Raw genomic sequence first — 21,901 nt, forward strand, 5'->3', positions numbered from 1 at the left:
AAAAGGTTTGTACCATTTTCTCTGTCTTTCTGTGAAGAGTGTGAATGTTTCAGGTTTCTTCAGAAATGCCATACGTTGCCCTATAAAGCCTTGAATCAGAAAAGCCTCCATTCAGGAAAACATTTAACCATATGCTTAACTTTAACTTTAGGCATATGCTTAAAATTTAACATGTGCCAAAATTCTTTCCTGAAAAGGAATATACTTAAGCACTTGCTTATGCGCTTTCCTGGATGAGAGCTCTATGTGTTACAGATCTGATTCTGCTGTCCTCGCCTACAGAATTATTCAACTACTCCTATTCTGGCCATTATTTTCAAAGTAATTTCAATGATTAGGATGCTACTTCCCCACTGGATACAAATCAGAATAGGAGACCCATATTTTCTGGACATTATTGACAATCGTACATCTCAGCAAAACCTAGCTCATTTCTTAAAACAATTCTACACTGGTACAATGTCTTTTGGAGTTGCTTTGTTAGTGACTTAAATGATAAAAAACAATTTTTGTGTTAGTTTACCTCTGGGTTTGTGATCAATACATAGGCATTTTAGTCTTTTCTGTCCCTTGAAATTAATTTAATTTAGTTTGGCAATTTTGGAAAAACTATGTTTATTTCCTTTATTTTAAGACTACAAGAAATGTAGGTATATTTTGTTATTTTCTAACTTTTTTTTTTTTTAATAATGATAAAAATTTACAATGGCTGTGGAAAAAAAAAAAAAAAAAAAAAAGTCTTTATCCAGTTCATTCCCATATCCATTAATAATGACACAGGTTGTCATTATTAATGCTGAATGAAATACTGTTTGAAATTATACATCACTTTTATCCTAGGGTAATTACCAGAGTTTAACAATTTCCTTTCATGCTTGCTAAACTTTAAAGAGCTTGGTCCCAAAGAGGGGAATGTTCATGGGAGGGAAGCAGACCAGCACACAAATCCCTTTATGTATCAATGGGATTTGTTCATGCACTTCCTGCACACAAGCAAAGTAAGTAGAAGGATCTAAAACTAGTGATCAAAACTCTTTCTTGGGAAGTAAAAGCCCTCTTATTTTATAGAGGTATAGAGGTCTGACATCCCTAACAATTAATTTATGCTCCATTATAATTAGATGTGCTTGCACTCTATTAACAAAATATGTTGCAATTTGTATATACTTGTCTTTAGACAATTATGAATATTCCCCCCTGCCTCCTCAACACACACACATTTCCTCGTTTCCTAGGAGATTATTAAAGAACATAGTTGAACACTAATAATAATGTAGCATGTATTCCAGACATCTAAACACACATGTCAGACCCACCAGAGGAAACAAATTACATTTTAGTATTTAGTTTCAAGCAGCCTACAGGTCTGTCACAGTGGACATATCTACGGACAGCATTGCACTCTGGTTAGAGCCCTCTTGGCACAGAAACCCCAGCTGACAAACTCAGAAACACAGATGACGCTCTGCATATACTAATTGTATGTGTGAATAGAAAAAACGAAGCTATTGTGCTCTGTGCAAAGGCCCAGTGAAGTTCTGGTAAGCTACTGTCTTGAGGAACCTGCAAGGCAACCTTGAACTTGCCTCCTGGCCAGGCCTTCCTCACCAGCCCCTTGCGCACACACCTAACATCTCCACAGGGTTTTTACAAGAGCCCCTTGGCTGCAACCGATGGCTGGGAAGCCTTTCAGAGCATGGATCTTAATCTGAATCTCATAAGAAAAAATATTTAGAAGAATAATATGTTTTCTCAGGGCACATTTCAATGAAGTGACATCCCCACTCTGTTCATCTTATTTATGAGAAAATGGTGTTACCTGCATGGAGAAGATGAACTGAGATTTCACCAGATTCTTTCAACATTTGTCTAGGAGTGGTGACCATCCTACTCCAGAACTACTGATGGGGATTATTTGGATAAAGGAAAAAAGAGAAGTTATACTTCGGAACTCCTCTGAACTTTCTCTGAACTCAATCCCATCCTGAACTAACACAAGATTATTCCAATTACCCATATCTGATTTGCCTCAAATTTATGGTATATTTGAGTTTTCATATGAATCCAGTTTAAAAATGGAGAACAGGATCTGGTTCCTCTTTATTTATTATCTAAACTCTCTAATCTTCTTTGTCTCTCTGCAGTTTGCGTATACTGTATACGACATGACCTGCATAGGGCACTAGTTATTTTTTTGGTCCTGGCTTAGTACACCAGTCATTGGTTGTTATTAATCTGTCTCTATCTTCTATTAGACATAACAATTTAACATTGCAGAAAGTCAATGGGAGGTCAGTGAGAGACCCTTAAATCAGCAGATCATTTGAGAAAACATAGATTTAAAGTAATATCATTTTGGTCTGACTGAAAATATTGCTGAAGTATTGTATTTCCTGAAATATATATACATATATATAAATCTAATGTGAAACAAAATCATTAATTAATAATAATTACTTAGATAATTAAATTCCCTTGAATTGGAATAATTAGATGGTGTTTAGTTTTGGTCTTCCTTGCAAGCACATGCTTTCAAACTGCAGCTGGACTACGCATCTGGGATGGGGAGACAGAACATCCAATGTAAGGGCTTTCAAAACTACCCAGAATGGCCCAGGGAAGTCCTGCTACAGCTATTGATTACTTGCAGCAGCTGAAGACTGTGAACAAACTACATAAAATAAGATTTCCAAAATAAGTTAACCAGATTAACATATTTCCCTTTGTTTTATGAAAAGGTATAGAAATAACCAGAAATCTCGGTTGTCACTTATAAATGTATTCAAAGCTAATTCATGCCCATGAGTATTGAAGAAAATTGCACTTGTTCACACTTCACCAAGTTATACACCTGTGTAAATTAAATGGTGGTCTCTTTTTCACATCTCACCAAGAAAGAGACCCACCAGCATACAAATCTGCTAAAGATGCCTGCTTCGAAGACTTCATCTTCTTGACAAAAGTGCTAAAGTATTTTACTAGAAAGAATCATAACAAAACCTGAAAGTAAATGCAGGATTGTCAGGCAGATGGAAGAATTGTGCAGAAGAAAAGGCAGCCAGACATGGGTAAGAATATATTCAGGAGGGTGTAGATATTATTTTAATCAACATTATTCTATTTGCTTTGTTGATTGATTTTTTTTTTTATTTTCTTTATTTTTTGCCTTTTTTTTTTTTTTTTTTTTCTTTTGCTTGTTCAAAACAGTTTTGTGCTATCACATGTGCAACTGGCAATTACACTTCCAGCTCTTACTAGAAATAGCCAGCATGGTTATTGTTGTTGATATTATTCACAAAACAGTAGGGCTTGGAGTCAGTAAGGGATCCTGCTGTGTGAGAGACTATGGAGATGAAGAATAAAAAGATAGTTCTGTCTTAAAATGTGGTCCAATTTAATTGTGCTGAGAACAAATCTGCGTTCATACAATATTCCTCCCACCCTGTAATGCTGGGTTGGGAGATCTAGATTGGTGCCAATTTTTCCATAACAACTAAGGGTAAGAAATGGCAAGCTTTGCTGCAACAATGAGAGCCTTTGGCCTTGCCCTGCTCAGCAAGGGGCTGTTCTGGCCTCTGAATTGTTCCAATATTCATATTTTAGGTTTTCACAATTTGGTACTTGTTAAAAGTAGACATGCACAAATAACCAGTGGTTAGGGGACTACCCAGAGCCAAAAAGCAAGGCAGCTACCTCTTGACCTATAGATTGCCCCCCAAACTCAAGGGGAATTCTCCCAGTCTCAGATGTTTCCCCCTAAGTCTCCTAAAGAAGATGCTCTCCTCACTTAATGATAGGCAAGTATTTTTTTACTGGGTATTAAATGAGAGGAGAGCACACACACAGTGAAAAAGAGCTTTTCCACAAACATTTTATTATTACTTTTTTTTAGTCTGAGAGAAGGAAAGGGAAGAAGAAAAGGAAGTTTCAAACAGCAAATAACTATCATATAGCTTTTCTATTATTTGTTTGGTTTTATTTTTAACATTTTGTTATAATTTAAGAAATCTTAATCTTTTTATTTTCTTTCCTTAAAATGAAATATAGTTGCTCAGTTTTCATTAATATATTTTAGTAAGGGTTAAACTATATGTTTTCTAGAAAACAGTTTTGTTTGGTTCAGAGTGACTCTTAATATTTTTACATCACTATTAAGCCAAAACATTTGCTCTTTGTTCAGTTGAATTTTCTATACTTCTTCAAGTTGATTCATTAATGTTTTACTTACTATGATGTTCTTCACCCCCCTATTTTTATTTTTTTTGAGAGGAAATACAAAGGAGAAAAAAAATAGTGACAGTAAAAGCTGTGAACACAAAATTCCCTAAACACTGCTTCTGTTTCCCAGCTTTATACAAAAAGTGAATTAGCCAGAAGGCCTTATTTTCTGTACAGTTTGGTTTGGACCTTCCTGTAAAAACCCAAATATAACACAGTGTGATAAATCACATCTTTGAGATAATATAATTTGGATCAGCAAAGTTTCCAAACAACCCATCTTCAGTGAGTGAAAGATATAATTCCTAATATTTATGAATCTCCATATTCAGCCCCTGCAAAGAAACCACACTCTGCTTCTACATTGACTGTTTCCTCATCCTGCAATATTTCCCCTTGCCATCTCAGAAGTGTCCAGCATTATCCTACTTATGGCCCCGGTAGTATCCATGAGTTATCAGAATACTTTTCCTTCATCAAGGCCTTTATTGGATACCCATAACTGTGGGGGGGGGGGGGGGGAGTTAGGAGACCATGCTCTAATGCTAAATAAAGGGAAAAAGCTGGGACACAGCTGACAGAACATGTCCTAACACTTACTTGCAGGAAGGGCGCAGCTGCATTCCCAGATTATCTTCAAGAGCAAGAAAAGGCTGGCACCCTCAACACCATGGGGGTTTGAGGGAGATAGTTGAACACAGCTTGACACTGTTGTGCCTTATTAAAAAGATATAGAAACCCAGAAAGCCACATTTTTGGAAAGCTGAACATGACTGCAAAATGATGGTGTTATTATTGCAGCTGAGTTATTCCCTGACCTGTGCCCAGTAAGCATCCATCCAAGGAAGACACACCTGCCCAGGGAGCCTGTGGGTGGGAAGGCGGTGACCCTGCCACACACCCCCCCTTCCCCCCCCCCTCCCCCTCCAGCCCCATCTCTCCTGGGGCAAAGCGGGACACTCATCTTCTCCCCAAATGATGGGTTAAAGTGTGCTGGGATCCTTACTGGGATCCTTGTCCTTGATGATTCTTGTATCAGGACATGTATCAAAGTCCTGGAGGCCTAAGGAGGAAACCTTAACATAAAAATGTCTGCACTGCAGTGAGTTTTGTTTTGTGTACCTCTGCCCTGGAGAGTGTATGTGGACTGGCCTTAGCCTGCTGTGGGGAGAGGGCACAGGGACACAGAACGAGTCTTTTTACACGCAGACTTCTTCTGTCATCTCTTCCACATGCTCCAGGAAAGCAGAAGTACCCAAAGTGGCCCCAAAAGGTTTTAAGAAATGCCAAACTTCCAGCTGTGCATACGTTTCATATTGCTGTTAAAAAGTAAATAATTACCATGTGAGAACCACAGCAACATTTGACCCCTCCCCCCACTCCGCCCTTAGATCCCAGTCCCACAGGCTTTTGATCTAATTTGTCTTATGTGGCAAAAGGCCTTGAGCCTCAGCAACAAAAGCTTTCCCTAGCAAGCATAACCCAGCAAAGTCTTCTTCTTACTATGTTTTGCAGATCATTGTTTTGCAAGTGCCTGGTGCAGCACATGCAGTGACAAACCCATGCCTCAAGCAGCTGGGCAGTAAAGGAGGCCAAGTAAATCCTTTTCAGATGCAGCAGCGAGTTCTGCTTTTTGAATCAGCCTCCCTAGACATGTACCACTGTCCTCAGGCTGAAGAAAGAGAAAACCTCTATATAACAGTGCAAGGTGTTTTGTTTGTTTTTATTTTTGTGTCCTTGCACTTGTGTGTTTGATTTTTAATGGGTTTTAGTCTACTGAGTTTGGGAGCCATTAGCAACGTACATGTATGAGCAGGACCAAAAGATGAGCTAATTTAGCTTGCTTCTTAATGGTGGTGTGATTATAGCACAGACATTCCTTGAAAATGTCATCTATTTTAAATTAAAAAAAAAAAAAATAATAAAAATCCCAGAAAATTGGCATTCCAGCCAACTGCATCCTGTTGGGAATTTTGGCTCCTGTTGAGGCAAAGAGCCATAACTATAGTTTTGTCTTCTAAGCTTCAGAGGCAATAAACATCTATTTGATTAGTGATTGTACTACTTCTTTGTATTATTCTTATTCTTCTTTGTACAAGAATCTTCTGGGAAGTGCAGAGCATTCAATCCCTTGAGGTCAGCATCTATCAGCAGGTACTCAGCAAGCTACCGTAATCACCTATGCTACTTATTATACTTGTTAATGGGATTTGACACCTTTGCCTTCTGGCTTCAGCTGCTGCCTACACTTATTCTCTGAAAACACTGATTAAATTACTCACCTAGTAATTTTCAGGATCAGGCCAACATTTTTAAAAACACACAATGCAATTTGATCTTGTTGTATTATCTAAACCCATTTGAAACTCTGGTTCAGCAAAATCATTTAAACCGTCGCTGAAGTACCATTGAGCGACTTCACAAAGAAATACTTTTTGCATATAATATTTGCTCTATGGCATTATCATGTAGCTTTCTGAAAGGAAAGTGGATTAGCTTCAAATGTTGTTGCCATTTATTATTTGTTGAGTGCTGACAGTACACTTCAATGGAACTTGAGGAAGTGCTTAAAGTTAAGCACATTTTCAAGTACATTGCTGATCTAAGGCCAAAAAGTTAATTTGAGACCTTCTTTGCTGGAAAGTGTAGACATGATATCAAGGAAGAGAATTCTTCAATTTTCCTTTAAACATGAAACACTGGTTAGCAATGTGGATCTATTTTACAAATAAAAGAGTTACAATCATCCATTTCTCATTTTGATAGTCCAATATTGAAGAAAAAGTATATCATCTGTTCATGAATTAAGCTGAATGCAAATTTAGAAAACTGGGGACTGCCTCTGGCCAACTGGTTGACCATATATCTTCCTAGAGAGAGATGAGTGTAGAATGAAAATATACCTTCTGGGCCTTGCAAACCACATCCCAACCTGAGGAAATGTCACCTCCTCTTGGAAGGTTCTGAATTTGTCCAGAATATATATATATATATATATATATATTCTAGACAGATCCCTGGATGTTGTCAGCTTTCAGTCAATAACAAATCAAAGAACAATTTTAATAAGTAATAAACTTTTCTCTCATAGAGCTACTCATTAGAGGTACACACATATACACAATTAGCAAAAGGAAAAATCTGGATAACCCCAAATTTCTGTATGTGGCATATGGCTTTACTATTATTATGTAAGATAACTCTTAGTGCTCCAGCTAGCTAAGAAGACTGCTCATCACCTGTCAGGAGCAGTTCCTAAATTCATTAGTCTGGGACTGTATACTTACATTTTTTATTACATGTAAATACCGTGGTGTCTAGCACAACAGGACCTTATCCCTAACTGTAGCCAAGAGGCTCAACAGAAACAACAACAAAAATAAAAATTATACTTATGTGTTGCCTAAACACAGTTCTTGAACATCTGTGACTTGTCGCTATTAAAGTCCAGAAGCTGTAGCCTAAGAAACATTTATTTTATTTTATTTTATTTTATTTTATTTTATTTTATTTTATTTTATTTTATTTTATTTTATTTTATTTTATTTTATTTTATTTTATTTATTTTATTTTATTTTTATTTTTATTTTATTTTGTTTTATTTTATTTTATTTTATTTTATTTTTCTTGAAGGCAATACAAGGAGACTCACTAAGGCTCCTGAAAACTCTTGGAATGTAACAATATAAATGAGGAAGAAATATTCTATGGGGAAAAACTGCTTAAGGCAACAGTAATTATATTGCCAAATATAGAATATAGAATCTGCAGAGTGAGAGTTTCACATAACAAGGTAAATGTAAAATTGTAGTTGGGGTGTAACTGAAATATAATATAATAGCTTGGGGGAGCATTATTTGAAGGAGTTAATACTTAATCCCTGACTAGTAGTGGAAGCACAAGAAAAGGGATGAGGGGATGTTTCCAAAAATCATCAAATCATGACCTTTTTTTTATTATTATTTTTATTTTTATTTTATTATTTTTTATTTTTTTAAGCAAATAACCATTATGTGTTTAGATGCTGGAAAAATCATAAATAATCTATTCTAATCCACACTGAAAATAACTAAAATCATGTAGACCCTATCTCCATCCTCCCGTTTTTATGATATTCCTAAACTGATACTACAGAATAAAAAGCTCTGGCTTTCTGTCAGTAAAAGTAAACTTAGTTTTCATTTTGTTTGAAGGTCAGTCCCATCTCCATGGCAGTGTGCTGTAACAGGAAAGGATTTGGAAAGACTCATCTTCTCTACCCATCAGCTGAGCAATGTTCTTCTCTGCCTGTTAATCGCACCTATTCGTAGTGATGAACCACTGCAACAAACAGAATCCTCCTTCACTCCACCAAGAAATTTGCATCTTTTCCATCTCCTTACTGCATCTTACTGCTTCTGCCCTTGGTACCCCCCTCCCTGTTTTCGCACTTTCTCATAAAGATGCATTTATTCTATTTCCATCTCTCCCAGTCTTTTCTTCTCATTTCCCCTTCTCTAAGTATTATATCTCAATGGAAGCAGTTCAGGCCTATCTCATATCTCATCTGCAATCCCCACAGTGTCTGTGCCATCCTAGTAATAGTTCTGTTTCCATCTGAGGTCAAAACAAGGACAAGTAGCATGAACATGTGTTTCCAAAAGCAAGACATGGCACTGAGCCAAAGCTTGCTGAAGTCATGAGGGCTTTTCCAATGACTCCAAAATTTTTGGATCATAAAATATACATTACTGTTTTTAAACACAAATCAAATTAAGCAATGTTTTCTGATTGACTATACTCAGTAATTTTTGTGTATATCACAAAAATCTTATGGAAGAAATAGAGATCATGACTGTATGAGCCAGGAAGGGGAAGCTTATCTATGCATCAAGAAAATCCAATAACATTTTTGGCACAAAAAGAAGTTGACTAAAACATCAGGATAGAGAGATCTGGAGAATTTGTGACCAGAAACTTTTAGGGATTGAAACTATTTACGACTCCCTCTTTTTTCCTCAAAGCTTCATCTTGACACCTGCTGTGAAATTTGCCCATATTGGATGAAAATGTTCAAATTTTGAAATTGTACTGGGTCTGGCTGGGATGTTAACTTTCCCTGCAGCAGCCTCTGCACTTGTAGCTAGAACAGCAGTGATATCACACTGGTGTTGTGTCTGCTGCTGAGAAGTGCTGGCACAGCATCAGGACTTTCTCTAACACTCCTAGGGGGTGGGCAAAAAAGTGAGAAAGAAACATCACCAGGGCAGCTGACCTAAACCAACCAAAGGGATATTCCATACCATATGATGTCACACTCAGCAATAAAAGGTGGAAAAAGGAGGAAGAAGGGAGGGGTGGGCTCTCATTGTGAAAACATCTGTCCTCCTCCCGAACTCCGGCTACATGTGTTGAGGCCCTGCTTCAAGGACATTGCTCATTTGTGGGAAGTAGAGAGTAATTTCTTTCCTCTGCACTTCCACATAGCCTTTACTTGTTTTGTTTTGTTATTCCCTTTCCCCCTCCCTCTTCCCCTTTCCCTTTTTCCCCTTTAGTTGAATTCTTTAATTAATAATAATATTTCCTTAATATATATATTTTTTCTCTTTAATTAAATTATCCTTATCTCAACTTGTGAGTTGTTCTTTCCTTTACTTCTTTCCCTCCTCATCTGAGGGGGGGGGGGGGGGGGGGGAGTGAGAGAGCAGTTGTAGTGTTCAGCTGCCTAGCACAGTAAAACTACCACAGAAATACATATAGGGAAGGAAAATATTTGACAAAAAGTAGGTCTTACCTGGCAGAGGAGCAGACGTGCAACAGCAGCCAAACATTTGTCTGCTATTTCAGTCATTAATTTTGATTCTTTAACTCCTAGGCTGTTTTAATGGGTAGTATGAAAGAGGGGGATGGCTGTAAATGCCCCTTAACTGAATTACCCAGAGAAGCTGGCTCTCTGTGTGTGTCAGTACATGAGCAACTTCTCTTTGGTGTGGTGTTTGACATTGCAGACACCCGCTACCATAGCACAAGCATTTTCTTTTAGCTACAGATGCTGAATGGCAGAGGTTACCAAACCAACAAGGTTTCCACTACTAGGAGCCTGAGAGTCCCTCAAAAGATGAATATTTTATGTAGATGGTCTCACACTTTAAGAGTGTAAGTAACAAAGTTAATTCAGCAGAGTATTTCAGGTGGTGTCAGGAGATAGTCCTTTTATATCATTTTGCCTTTTTAAAGTTAACTTTTCCCTATTTTTTGTGGTGATTATTTAAAATGAAATTGCCATATCTTTCCAATATAGAATGTGAATAACAGCATGTACAATCTGAAACCTGATTTAAATTGAAAGCAGAAGTTCATGGTTAAAAATCTCTTTTGGAATTCAAAATCAGATTTTAAATACTCATTAAAGAAAACAAAAATAACAAAGAAACAATGATCCTGTTTGCCAAGAAATACTTGTTGAGTGTAAGTGGCTTTAAAATATATTGTTGCAAATGCTGCTATTTAAGAGAAATGAAAGCTAAACCAGGTCTGATACAGAGACAATTATTACAAGTTGTTTGATTGGTTAAGAAATACTAATTCTTCTTAAACCATGAAGCAGAAATTAATTGTGGGGATAAATCTGTCAATTCATCAGTTTGCAGTTTGTGCCTTAGTGGAGAATTGGCAGAAAAAGTAAATTATGGTTCAGAGGGATTCAAGTTTATGTTTTTCTTTGGTATTTTGTAATGTTTTGAGGTCTTTCAAACTCAATGAAACCAAATATACTTCTGATTAGTTAGGTCATTACTAAGGAGGGTGATGGCCCTGACAGCAGAGCTAGATAGCCTCTGTGGCCCCTGCTGCCAACCCTCGTGCCTATAGTAGAGGCTTTCTGTCCTGGACCTAGATTCTCATCTGCCTCAGGTACAGCTACAAAAATGCACTGTGCAGGCACAGCACATATGTGAAAGTCTTCCTTCAATTACAGCATAACTCTCTCACATATTTTACCTATAGAAAGCAAAATTTGGGGTACTTTATTATTTAAAGGTATAGAATCTTCTGTGCACGCTTTTAAACTTTTTACAGAATTACAGAATTGTAGGGGTTGGAAGGGACCTCGAAAGATCATCGGGTCCAACCCCCCTGCCAAAGCAGGTTCCTCAGAGAAGGCTGCCCAGGTAGGCATCCAGATGGGCCTTGAATATCTCCAGAGAAGGAGACTCCACAACCTCTCTAGGCAGCCTGTTCCAGCGCTCCGTCACCCGCACCGTGAAGAAGTTCTTTTGCATGGCGGTGCAGAACTTCCTGTGTTTTATCTTGCAATTGCCCCTTGTCCTATCCCCACAAACCACTGAGAAGAGGTTAGCTACATCCTTCTGTCTCCCACCCCTCAGATATTTGTACACATTGATAAGATCCCTCTTCAGTCTCCTCTTCTCCAGGCTGAACAGACCCAGGTCTCTCTGCCTTTCCTCATAGGAAAGATGCTCCAGGCCTCATATCATCTTTGTGGCCCTCTGCTGCACTCTTTCCAGGAGATCTCTATCTTTTTTGTACCGGGGAGCCCAGAACTGGATACAGTACTCCAGGTGAGGCCTGACCAGGGCAGAGAAGAGGGGGGGGATCACCTCCCTTTGACCTGCTGGCCACCCTCCTTTTAATGCACACCAGGATCCCTTTAGCCCTCTTGGCCTTGAGGGCACACTGCTGGCTCATGGTCAACCTGTCGTCCACCAGGACCCCCAGGTCCTTCTCCTCAGAGCTCCTCTCCAGCAGGTCGTCCCCCAGCCTGTACTGATACTTCCGGTTGTTCCTTCCCAGGTGCAGGACTCTACACTTGCCCTTATTAAATCTCATTTGGTTTCTTCCTGCCCATCTCTCCAGCCAGTCCAGGTCTCGCTGAATGGCAGCACAGCCTTCTGGCATGTCAGCCACTCCTCCCAGCTTTGTGTCGTCGGCATACTTGCTGAGGGCAGACACAATTCCCTCATCAAGGTCGTCGATGAAGATATTGAACAAGACCGGACCCAGCACCAAAAAGATGACCGAGTCATCTTTTTATTATTCTCATAATCCAAATTAATTACATAGTTTTATTGAATCCAGTGATAAGCTCTGGGACCTATGAAGCTTTTACTGTTCTAACCAGTTTTTTCTTAAACTTTTGTTGTTGTTTTTGTTCTAAATAACATGTTAAAACAACTAAGCAAGTTGGAGAAGAAAATTAATAGCTTAACTTGGACAGTAATTAAGGAATTTATATTTCATTGATCATCGGAAGAAGCTGTTTGCCTTATATACTTATTTATTGCTGCCACAAACATGACTACTAACTAAATCACACTTCTTGAACCTAAATGTGCTCACTTGCTAACAAAAACTGATCTCTGCTAAAATTCTCAGTCCTGTTCATTTTAGCTTTTGAGTTAGGAAGATGAAAGTAAGGATTGAACCAGTAAATGAAAACTACATTGGTAACTCCAATTATGTCAAGTTCTTGATGTTAGTGATAATTATCTAACAGACCTGCCAGACTGTAGCCAGATTAACCCTTAACTTTTTTTAAGAGTGCAAATAGATGGCTGCAACTTCAACCGGGCGTCTACCAGTTTCCACTTCTGCATGTGGAACACTTTCCATGCAAACCTTGTGATTTCTGCACATAAACTTTCTAAAAATGTACCACTCCATCACATTTTAATTGGTCTCTTTTATATTTCTTCTGGAGTAAAAAGGAAAGTCTTTACTGGTTTGCAACTGAGATGTGATATCAGTTCTCTGTTCTGGCACAAGGTTTCTAAGTAATCTAAGAAAAACTTTAATATTTCACTGTTTAGTTTACTTGTAAGAAAAAGGGACTATATATATATATATTTCACCATTTTATATTTTCAAAATTTCTTTCATTTTTGGAATAAGGTTTACTTCTAAGTCCAGTACCAAGCACAAAGAGCCTTAGTTGGGGCTAGCAGCAATGGTAGGGGTAGCAACATTTGGGTCTGTGATTTTTGCTGGGCATGGAAATTATATAATGTCCATATAATCCATGAGGATACACCTATTTCAATAAAATATTCAGTGAACAAAATTAAAAATTACTTTGACATTCTTATTTAATTCCATTGATACTGGTATACAGAAATTCAATATTGTGCAGCTGCTTAATTATTCTGATGATTTTCTTTAGAGTTTTAAAGTATCTGGTGTAAATATTTGAGTGTATGAAATATGCTGTAAAATGTATGATTAAGCAACTGAATCAAAACAGTGCCTTGTTACTGTACTGAAATAAACTGTTAACACACAGAACCAACATTTTCACCATTTGGCTTTTGTGTGTGTGTGTGTGTGTGTGTGCTTTGCATGTGTATGATTTCGTTGTTGTCCTTTTTTGATGTGATTTGGAATAAAAATAAATTTCCAGACTGCTTTGGAAGTACTTGCTGCTACTTTGTATGTATTTTTAAATCTTCTATTATGCATCAGACAAAATATTCTGTTTTTCAACTCCTCATTCTGTTTCCATCTCCAATCTTGTACTTTAAAAGTACCTTTGGGTCCATTTTGCTCCAGGTTATGTTTTAACAAATATAAGCAGATATAGTATCTTCCTAGAGCCTTGTAAGCAGTAGATAATATCATTGTGTTTTGTTTGTCTAGTGGGTAAATAAAATTTTAATGATATAATTTGGAAGATTATGACACAGACAAATGATATAGCTCACTTAAACAGAAAGCTAGCAGTATAACACGAGCTTTTTTTTTTTTTTTTTTTTTTTTTTTTTTTTTAATGTTTAGTAATAACCACAAGAGAATTAGTTGAAATTATGAGACACCAGACAAAATTGGTACTACCTTGTAAGACATAATTTTTGGTTGGATTAATATAAAATCTAAGACTGAATGTGCAGTATCTCATTTTGACACTTCACAGTCATTAATCAATGTCACATCGACAGTCACTCTGTGTTCCCCAACATGCTGAAGCACTCTTATATTTTACAATAGCATCATTTGGCACTTCTCTCACACTGTTCAGAAACAAAAGCACTGACAAGCTGCTGCACTGTTGTATAACATCAGAATGGTTCACATTCATTGGAGAGACTCCAGAGGATACAGGGAAATAGATTTGAAGCTTTACCCGTTATACCAACAGAAACACTAGGATCTCACCTAATAAACAGCCAGAGGTTCCAATGCAACAAAAAAATAATTTATCTGAATCATCTTATTCACTTGGTACATTTTTGTACAAAATGCAATCATCTGAGAGTCCTCATGATGTTATGTTGCATCTATCTTATTTCTTTTTTATTGTTGTTGTTTTGTTTTGTTACCCCTGCTTATTTACTACACTTAATTCATACTAATATAGCATCCATTACTATTTAAAGGAATAATAAAATTTACTTGGTCCTTTTTATGCCAGGTAGGTGGATTTCCATTCTGTAGGTGGCCTAGAGATGCAGTACAGCTAACATCCCTCATAAGTTTTCAGAAGCACTGACAAATGCTCAACCTCTTCTGCACTCAGCTGAGGCTTCACTAAGCTATGGAAGTGACACTGAGAAGCATCATCTTCTGAGGAGATCTCCCCAGCACAAGGGGACTACTCCAGGTTCGTATATAAGGTAAATACAGTAAGAATTAAGAAAGATTTCTGGCATTGTCATGTGTATGTTGTGTCAGCCAGTCCCTCTGTAATGGTGGGCAATAAACTGATAGTACAAAGCTACAATATAGTTATTTAAGTTGTTTTTTCCTCCACCACTCTGATTTACATATCATTAACCACATTTGCTTTTGATTATAGAGATGAAATAATGCTCTGTGAATGACATGATGGTAAATTTCTGTATGGAGCTTTGTACAAATTAAGTTAGTTTTCATTTCAACATTTCAACTCATTCTTGATAATTCAAATTCAAGCAAACATTGTCCTAAAACCTGAATTCTACACAGCTTTTTTTATATTTTTTTTTATTTTTCATCTACTGCACGAGAGAGAGAGAGAGCTGTTTAATTCCAAATTAGTAAAACCAGCAAGACTCACCTCTGTCTGTCTGTCTGTCTGTCTCTGCCTCTCTCAAGCTCTTACAGGTCATGAACATTTTTTTTTTTTTTTTTTTTTTTTCAGAACAAGTTTTCTCTTCAGTTATTAAAGGGACCTGAAAAATTAGTCTATCGATTTAAAATGATATTCCAAGGTCAACACCCTGAGAAAATTCCTTGTCTCTATCCTTATCCATGAAAACTTGAAATTGATAAAATTCATTAACTTTTTATCATTCTTTTGTAGACCAGCTGCCCAAAAGGACAAAGTGGGGCTACTCTCTTCTCTCAGTGGGGCTACTCTTTTCTCCAGGACATTCCTAGAAGGAATATCCCAACAAAACAAGTGGAAAAAAGAAATCATAAGCATTATCTATCTAAAGAGTGCTAAAGAAATTATCAAGAGGAAAAAAAAAAATAAAAAGGATGAAAACCACGGAGAGGAAATTAATGAAGTATGATAAAAATATAATATATACTAATACCAGTACTTCTATTTACACATGCGAAGATGAGAATTTTAAAAGAAACTAATGTTTAGCTCACATAAAAGTGAATAAATGACTTTGTTTTGCTTGCACTGTGTAAGTGTTCTCTGGACTCCCTGCTACAAGGTCTAAAGAAATATGTTTTTAAAAATCATATTTGGTAACCATAAGTATGGTGCTGATCTACTTCATAAAAAATAACATTTCACAAATATGTAGACCCATTAATCAAATAGATTTGATTAAAAAAATGCTCTAAGTATGATTTTTTCCTGGTTGCTGATTAAATTTATTGGTGAATTTGCCTGAAGGAACTAGTGCTCCTCACCTTTGGAGAAAAAATACTGGCTCATTGCTCAGATCTACTGTGACAGTTTCTATGTTCCTAGTTTAAGTTCAAAATACACTTGCATTCCTTATTTTGTCATCACTACAGGGTTAAAACCCAGAACATTCTTCTTACACAGAAATGTGTATGATATCATTTCAGATGCCATATGTGTTTAAGTAGATTTCACACTTGAAGTGCAGCAGAATCACGTTCAGAGATGAACAGAGATTTTTTTGAAGGATTTCATTTCCAGAGAGGTCTGTTTTTAAAACCCTAATCCAGAATATCTTGGAAAGTAGTTTTTGCCTAGTTAATGTACTACATGTGAATACATCTGTTAAGTCTGAATGCCTATATAAATCGTACCAAGTAAGACTCTGAAATTGCCTAGGTGACAGAATAAATCCATCCTGTACAAAAAAAAAAAAAAAAAAAAAAAAAAAAAAAAAAAAAAGGTTAAGCTTTAGCCTCCAGCTGTTTAACCCTAGTTACTGTATCTTGGTTACTCTGTGCATTCTCAGGCTTATACTATTTTCTTTTTTCTAGATAGGAAGATCTCTTGTGTTCATTTTTATTGGCCATCAGTTTTCTCACAAGATCAAAATATCACAAGTTGATTAGGTATTAATGAGAGTTCATTAATATTAAGTTTCTGGCTCCAGAACCCTGAACATCTGTGATCTTGTAACTTAGCGAATTTTGAGCACTGATAAAATCTTTCCAATGAAGCTTATTAATAAATGATTGTGCAATGTAATTTATCACTGTCTGTATTATTATTTCATAGAGCTAAGGTTGCATTATAAATTGACTCTTTAGAAAAAGGTAAACTGATTATTTTACTTCAGGTCTTGCCTTGCATTCTAACATATGGTTCTGCTTAAATGTGTCCATGTTTGCAACCTACAGTTGACATTTTTGGCATTCAGAATAGTGTCTTGTAATTATGCTAAGTCTAGAAAGGAGGATTAGATTTTATAGCAGAATTCATAAAATAAAATAAAATAAAATAATAATAATAAAAAAGAAGTTTTTAGTCAAATTTATTGGCTGCAATGAGCCCTCCAGAATGCAGACGTCCGGCCTGGTGGAACTCAATAGATTTCTGTTCACTGCATGCACACACACATGCACACACAGATGACCCCTTTATGAAAACATGTGTGCAATAAAAAGTTAAATATTTTCACACTTAATATCTGCTCCTGTGATTATTATCAAACAAACTTAATCTGATATGTTTTGAAAGCCTTTTTCTCCCCTTTTCCTCCCTCATCCTTTCTTTCTTCCCCCCCCTTCAAATATATATATATATGTATATATATATATATATACAGTGTATTGGTTTTATTGGTTGCTTGGCAATGCCATTTTTTTTTAACACTGTCCATTATTTTTTTTTTCCATGATTCTCACCTGATGTAGTTTTGTGGAGCAGTTTGCAAGTGCTTCATTATGGATTCAAAACTGCGTGAGTGGAAAGATGGAAAGAGGGCAAGCAGAACTCTCCTGCCATCTGTTGTATGTAGAGACCATCACTTATCAGCCATGTAAGGCACATTCCTGATAGCTGAGTGTTGGTATGAAACTCTGACTTTTATCTCTTCACCAAAAGGGAAAGGTTTCATTTGGGTTAGCAAACACCAGGCACCTATTTCCTTTGCAACGGCCTGCCTTAAAGTGCACTTTAATTCTGGTGATTCCCCTGGAAGTTCAGCCTCACATGTACATCCATCAAACAGATCCCTTCATCCTTGAGCATCCTCACCCCTTTTTGAACTCTCCCAGAAAAGAAATAGCCAATAGCAATCTTGCTGCTGTTCCTTGTACATTTTTAATACAAATGTCTACATTTTGTAGTGGAGGAGAGACAAGCTGTGTTCTGTGGGATTATTGATTTTTTTTTTTTTTTTTTTTTAATTCTTTCATCAGTTTACACTTTCAAATGTCCTTGTTAGACACTGTAGGGCAAAAACCACGATGATTACCTTAAGTAATCACAGTCAAGTGTGAACTATTACCTCTCCCTTTGGGAAATAATTAATCTACTATTTGAAGACAAAATTTAGAGGAAAAAGATTTAAACTTTCAAGGAATAAAAGCATTCTTTCACTGCTTGCATTAGAGTAGCTCTTTAGAGGAGAATGAATTCCAGTTGTTACAAACAGCTACCACTTGACCTCAGGTTTTCTTTTTTAACCTCAAACAATTACCTGCAGTACCCAAGCTAGGAAGATGCCCATTTTAGGATCCCTCTATAGCCTGGCACCTCTTGGCAGCCCCTGTGCCTCTTTCTTTTGATCATCTACACAGGAAGCAAGGCTAACCTGGCTGCTAATTTAGATGCCTCACTTAGTGTCTGTAATGAGGTGAGATTAATTTATGCTATGGTTTCTAGTTGAAAATGAATGTAAAAAGGTGAAAAAGCAGAAGAAAACCATATCAGGAAGGGGAACACAAGTAACAGAGACCTCTGGTATAAAATGACATAGGATTATTTAGATTTCACCTAACTGTAGTGATCTAGAAGGTGGTTGTCCATTCCAATTTAAGGTTGTAGGTTCTGACAGTAATTACAGAAGAGAAACAGAGTTCAAAGTGATTTTTCCACTTGGAAGGCAGATGTTTCAGACAGGACAGGTAAACAAACTCTTCAGAGATAACTTTCTCCAGTGATGGCAGAGTTATCTTGTGCAACTGCTTCAGGCTGCCCATCTAAACTTTAGATTGCTAAAGTTAAGCAAGTTTATTCCTTTCCACGTGTGTTGATCCAGTATCTTCAATGAGATAAAGGAAGCTAACGGCAGGTCTTTTCAGCCTTAAACTGTATCCTGTCACTATGACTTTTTTTAACATTAATTATGTGTTAGAAGATTATAAATAATACCAGTACCCTTTAAGCTCTTAACTGCATATTACATGTGTTGTTTTTGTTGTTGTTGTTTTCTCTCTCTGTAACTGCTAAACATATGCTTAACCATCTGGCAAGAAACAATCAAAACTAAGCAGACAAGGTGTCTGAAAGTTCAAATACACAATGACTCATAGAGCTTTATGGCTTTTAACACACAGACCTGAATAATAGCATAGTAATACAGAATGAAATTGCAGTGTGAAAAATTAATTAACATGCCACACTAGGTAGTTTAATGCTCCCATTTAAAATAAAGAAACCATAAGGGAGAGAGGTTTTCTCCTCTTCTTTACCTCACCTGATTATACTTTGGTTGGACTATATTTTTTTTTTTTTAGGTTAATAGTTTTCCTAGCCATGTATTATCCAGGTGTCTTCTGTCCTTCCTTTCTCCTCTATCTCCTGTGTTTCCACCTTGCTAGTAGCTAGATGAATAATCAAGGTTCTGTGCTGATAACTTAATCTTCCATCACTGTTCTTCAGACATCTTCCCTGGTGCCCTGTTCTGGACTTGTAAACATTCTTTGCTCACTGGTGAAGCTCCTAAACAAACAACTAAATGTCTTTTCCAGCACTTTCTTCAACATAGAGGAATCCCTCCATAGATGCTGGGATAGGCATTCACTTGTCCTATGAGTTAACAGTTTTTTATTCTGAGGTTTTATTGAAGAAAACCAGAATTGAGGTGGAATCTGTCTGGGCCTTCCAGTCATCTGATCATATACATAGCTAACTAGGAAAAGAAAGGGCAAAAAAAGCAATATCAGTAGAGGTCTTCTGCTTCTTTACATACTCTTCTAGGAACAGAAAAGATATTAAAGCAGGCAATTTCACCAAAGTTTTGCTGGCTGTGTTTCTCTTAGTCTCATTCTGGCAAAATTTGATAGGGTAGCATATTCCTAGTCAAGAAATTGCAATAAAATCATCTTTTTAAGGATTAAGACATGCAATAGATTTTGGTTGATAGTCGACTGAATATGAGCCAGCAGTGTACTCAGGCGGTCAAGAAGGCCAACAGAATCCTGACTTGTATAAGAAACATTGTGACCAGCAGGTCCAGGGAAGTGATAGTCCCCCTGAACTCAGCTCGAGGCTGCACCTCGAGTACTGTGTTCAGTTTTGGGCCCCTCACTACAAGAAGGACATGGAGGTGCTCTAGAGAGTCCAGAGAAGGGCTACGAAGCTGGTGAAGGGTCTGGAGAACAAGTCTTACGAGGAGTGGCTGAGGGAGCTGGGACTGTTTAGCCTGGAGAAAAGGAGGCTCAGGGGCGACATTATTGCACTCTACAGGTACCTGAAAGGAGACTGTAGCGAGTTGGTGGTTGGTCTATTCTCCCACGTGCCTGGTGACAGGATGAGGGGGAATGGGCTAAAGTTGTGCCAGGGGAGTTTAGGTTGGATATTAGGAAGAACTTCTTTACTGAACGGGTTGTTAGTCACTGGAATAGCCTGCCGAGGGATGTGGTTGAGTCACCATCCCTGGAGGTCTTGAAAAGACGTTTAGATGTAGAGCTTAGGGATATGGTTTAGTGGAGGACTTGTTAGTGTTAGGTAAGAGGTTGGACTCGGTGATCTTGGAGGTCTCTTCCAGCCTAGACTATTCTGTGATTCTGTGATTCTGTGAATAGGGGTTGATGGTCAATTTGGCCTTTTCTAATTCCACAAAGAGAAAGAACAAGGAAACTGGTACAGGAAGGTGTGCAGTATGGGACAGATGTTCATTGCAGGTTCACAAGAACAACAGATTTGGTTTAAGGAACATGTTGTAAAAAAAGCATAGACTTTGAATGTGGAGCATTAAAACTGAAACAGTTTTTCAGCCAGGACATTACAGGCCTTCTGGACAAAGGAAGTTTCCATCAACCTGTCTGCACTGTTGGAGTTACAACCTATGCATTCTCTTGTGGAGACCTTCAGAAAAGATACAAAATAGAGTTTTTACTGTTGTGATTTTTCTTCCCTTGACACTGGTTACTCATTTCAAAGTGGATTTGGTTTACACAAGTGCTGCACATCTCTTATAAAAAAAGTGCCCTCCAAACAAGGTTGGAGCTGATGGGAAGCTCACTCAATCTCTCACAAGATGTGACAGCCTCAGTTAACCAAGACTAGATGCAGACTAGAGTGTTGATCAGACAGAGCCTAACAAAGCAGGCTAGGACATGTCATTAGTCACTTTTTGCAGTCCAAGACATGAAGTAAAGTGTTGAAAATTCACCCTATTCACCTAAAAGCTATTTATGTGCTCTGCCACCACTTTACAAAAAGAAGCAGTTAAGATAAATCAAGACAGCATGATTTCTGTCAATCGTTTCTTTGTGTGTTCTTTGCTTTTCTCTGCTTTCCACATAGGGAAAATTATCTAAAATATGCATAATTCACCTCTGGAGGTAACTTTCTCATCAGAAACTATTTTATTATTATTATTATTATTATTTTGAGGTTGAAGATGTAGTGATATACATGGCAAATTTTTGCCCTCTTTAAAAAACAAACAAACAAACCTACCACCACCACCACCAAAAGAAAACAAAACCCCTAAACCAGAAATCCAGCAGATGGCAAAACAGTAGCAATATGGTTTAGAGAAGTCTGATCTTACAAATGGTATGAGATTGAATTAAGCACTTATTGGCTTTTCTGTTCAACTCTCTATTATTTTCAAATAAGCTGATACAATGGAAATTCTTTGGGAACCTGATGGAGTTTTTCCCTTTGCTACATGTTGCATGATCCCCCTCCCTTTCAAAATATCTAAGTAGACCCTGAATACCTTGTGGACACCAGTGATTTTTTTCTCCTCACAACATCCCTGCAAGAAAGGAGAAAGTTATTGCTCGATTTATCTGTGGGAAAATAAGATTAAATAATTGGCTCTGAGTCAAGGGGAAACCTGTGGCTGAGCTGTGACTAGCACCCAAATAT

At 37.3% G+C, this 21,901-nt stretch overlaps 2 long non-coding RNA genes across 3 annotated transcripts in view; one reads left to right on the plus strand and one right to left on the minus strand.

Annotated features, from left to right (window-relative positions):
- LOC118164377 overlaps positions 1-21,901 on the minus strand; it is a 703,421-nt gene that overhangs the window by 392,514 nt on the left and 289,006 nt on the right. The window lies entirely within an intron of this gene.
- On the plus strand, positions 2,821-8,770 carry LOC118164373. 2 transcript variants are annotated; one of them, XR_004749460.1, is made up of 3 exons: positions 2,821-3,068; positions 5,734-5,926; positions 8,412-8,770. It is a non-coding gene; the product is annotated as an uncharacterized LOC118164373 (long non-coding RNA). The 2 variants fall into 2 exon arrangements; XR_004749459.1 differs by lacking the exon at positions 8,412-8,770 and having other exon boundaries at positions 5,734-6,620.

This window comes from Oxyura jamaicensis, chromosome 3 (genome assembly GCF_011077185.1).
Source record: "Oxyura jamaicensis isolate SHBP4307 breed ruddy duck chromosome 3, BPBGC_Ojam_1.0, whole genome shotgun sequence".
NCBI classification, from domain to species: Eukaryota; Metazoa; Chordata; class Aves; order Anseriformes; family Anatidae; genus Oxyura; species Oxyura jamaicensis.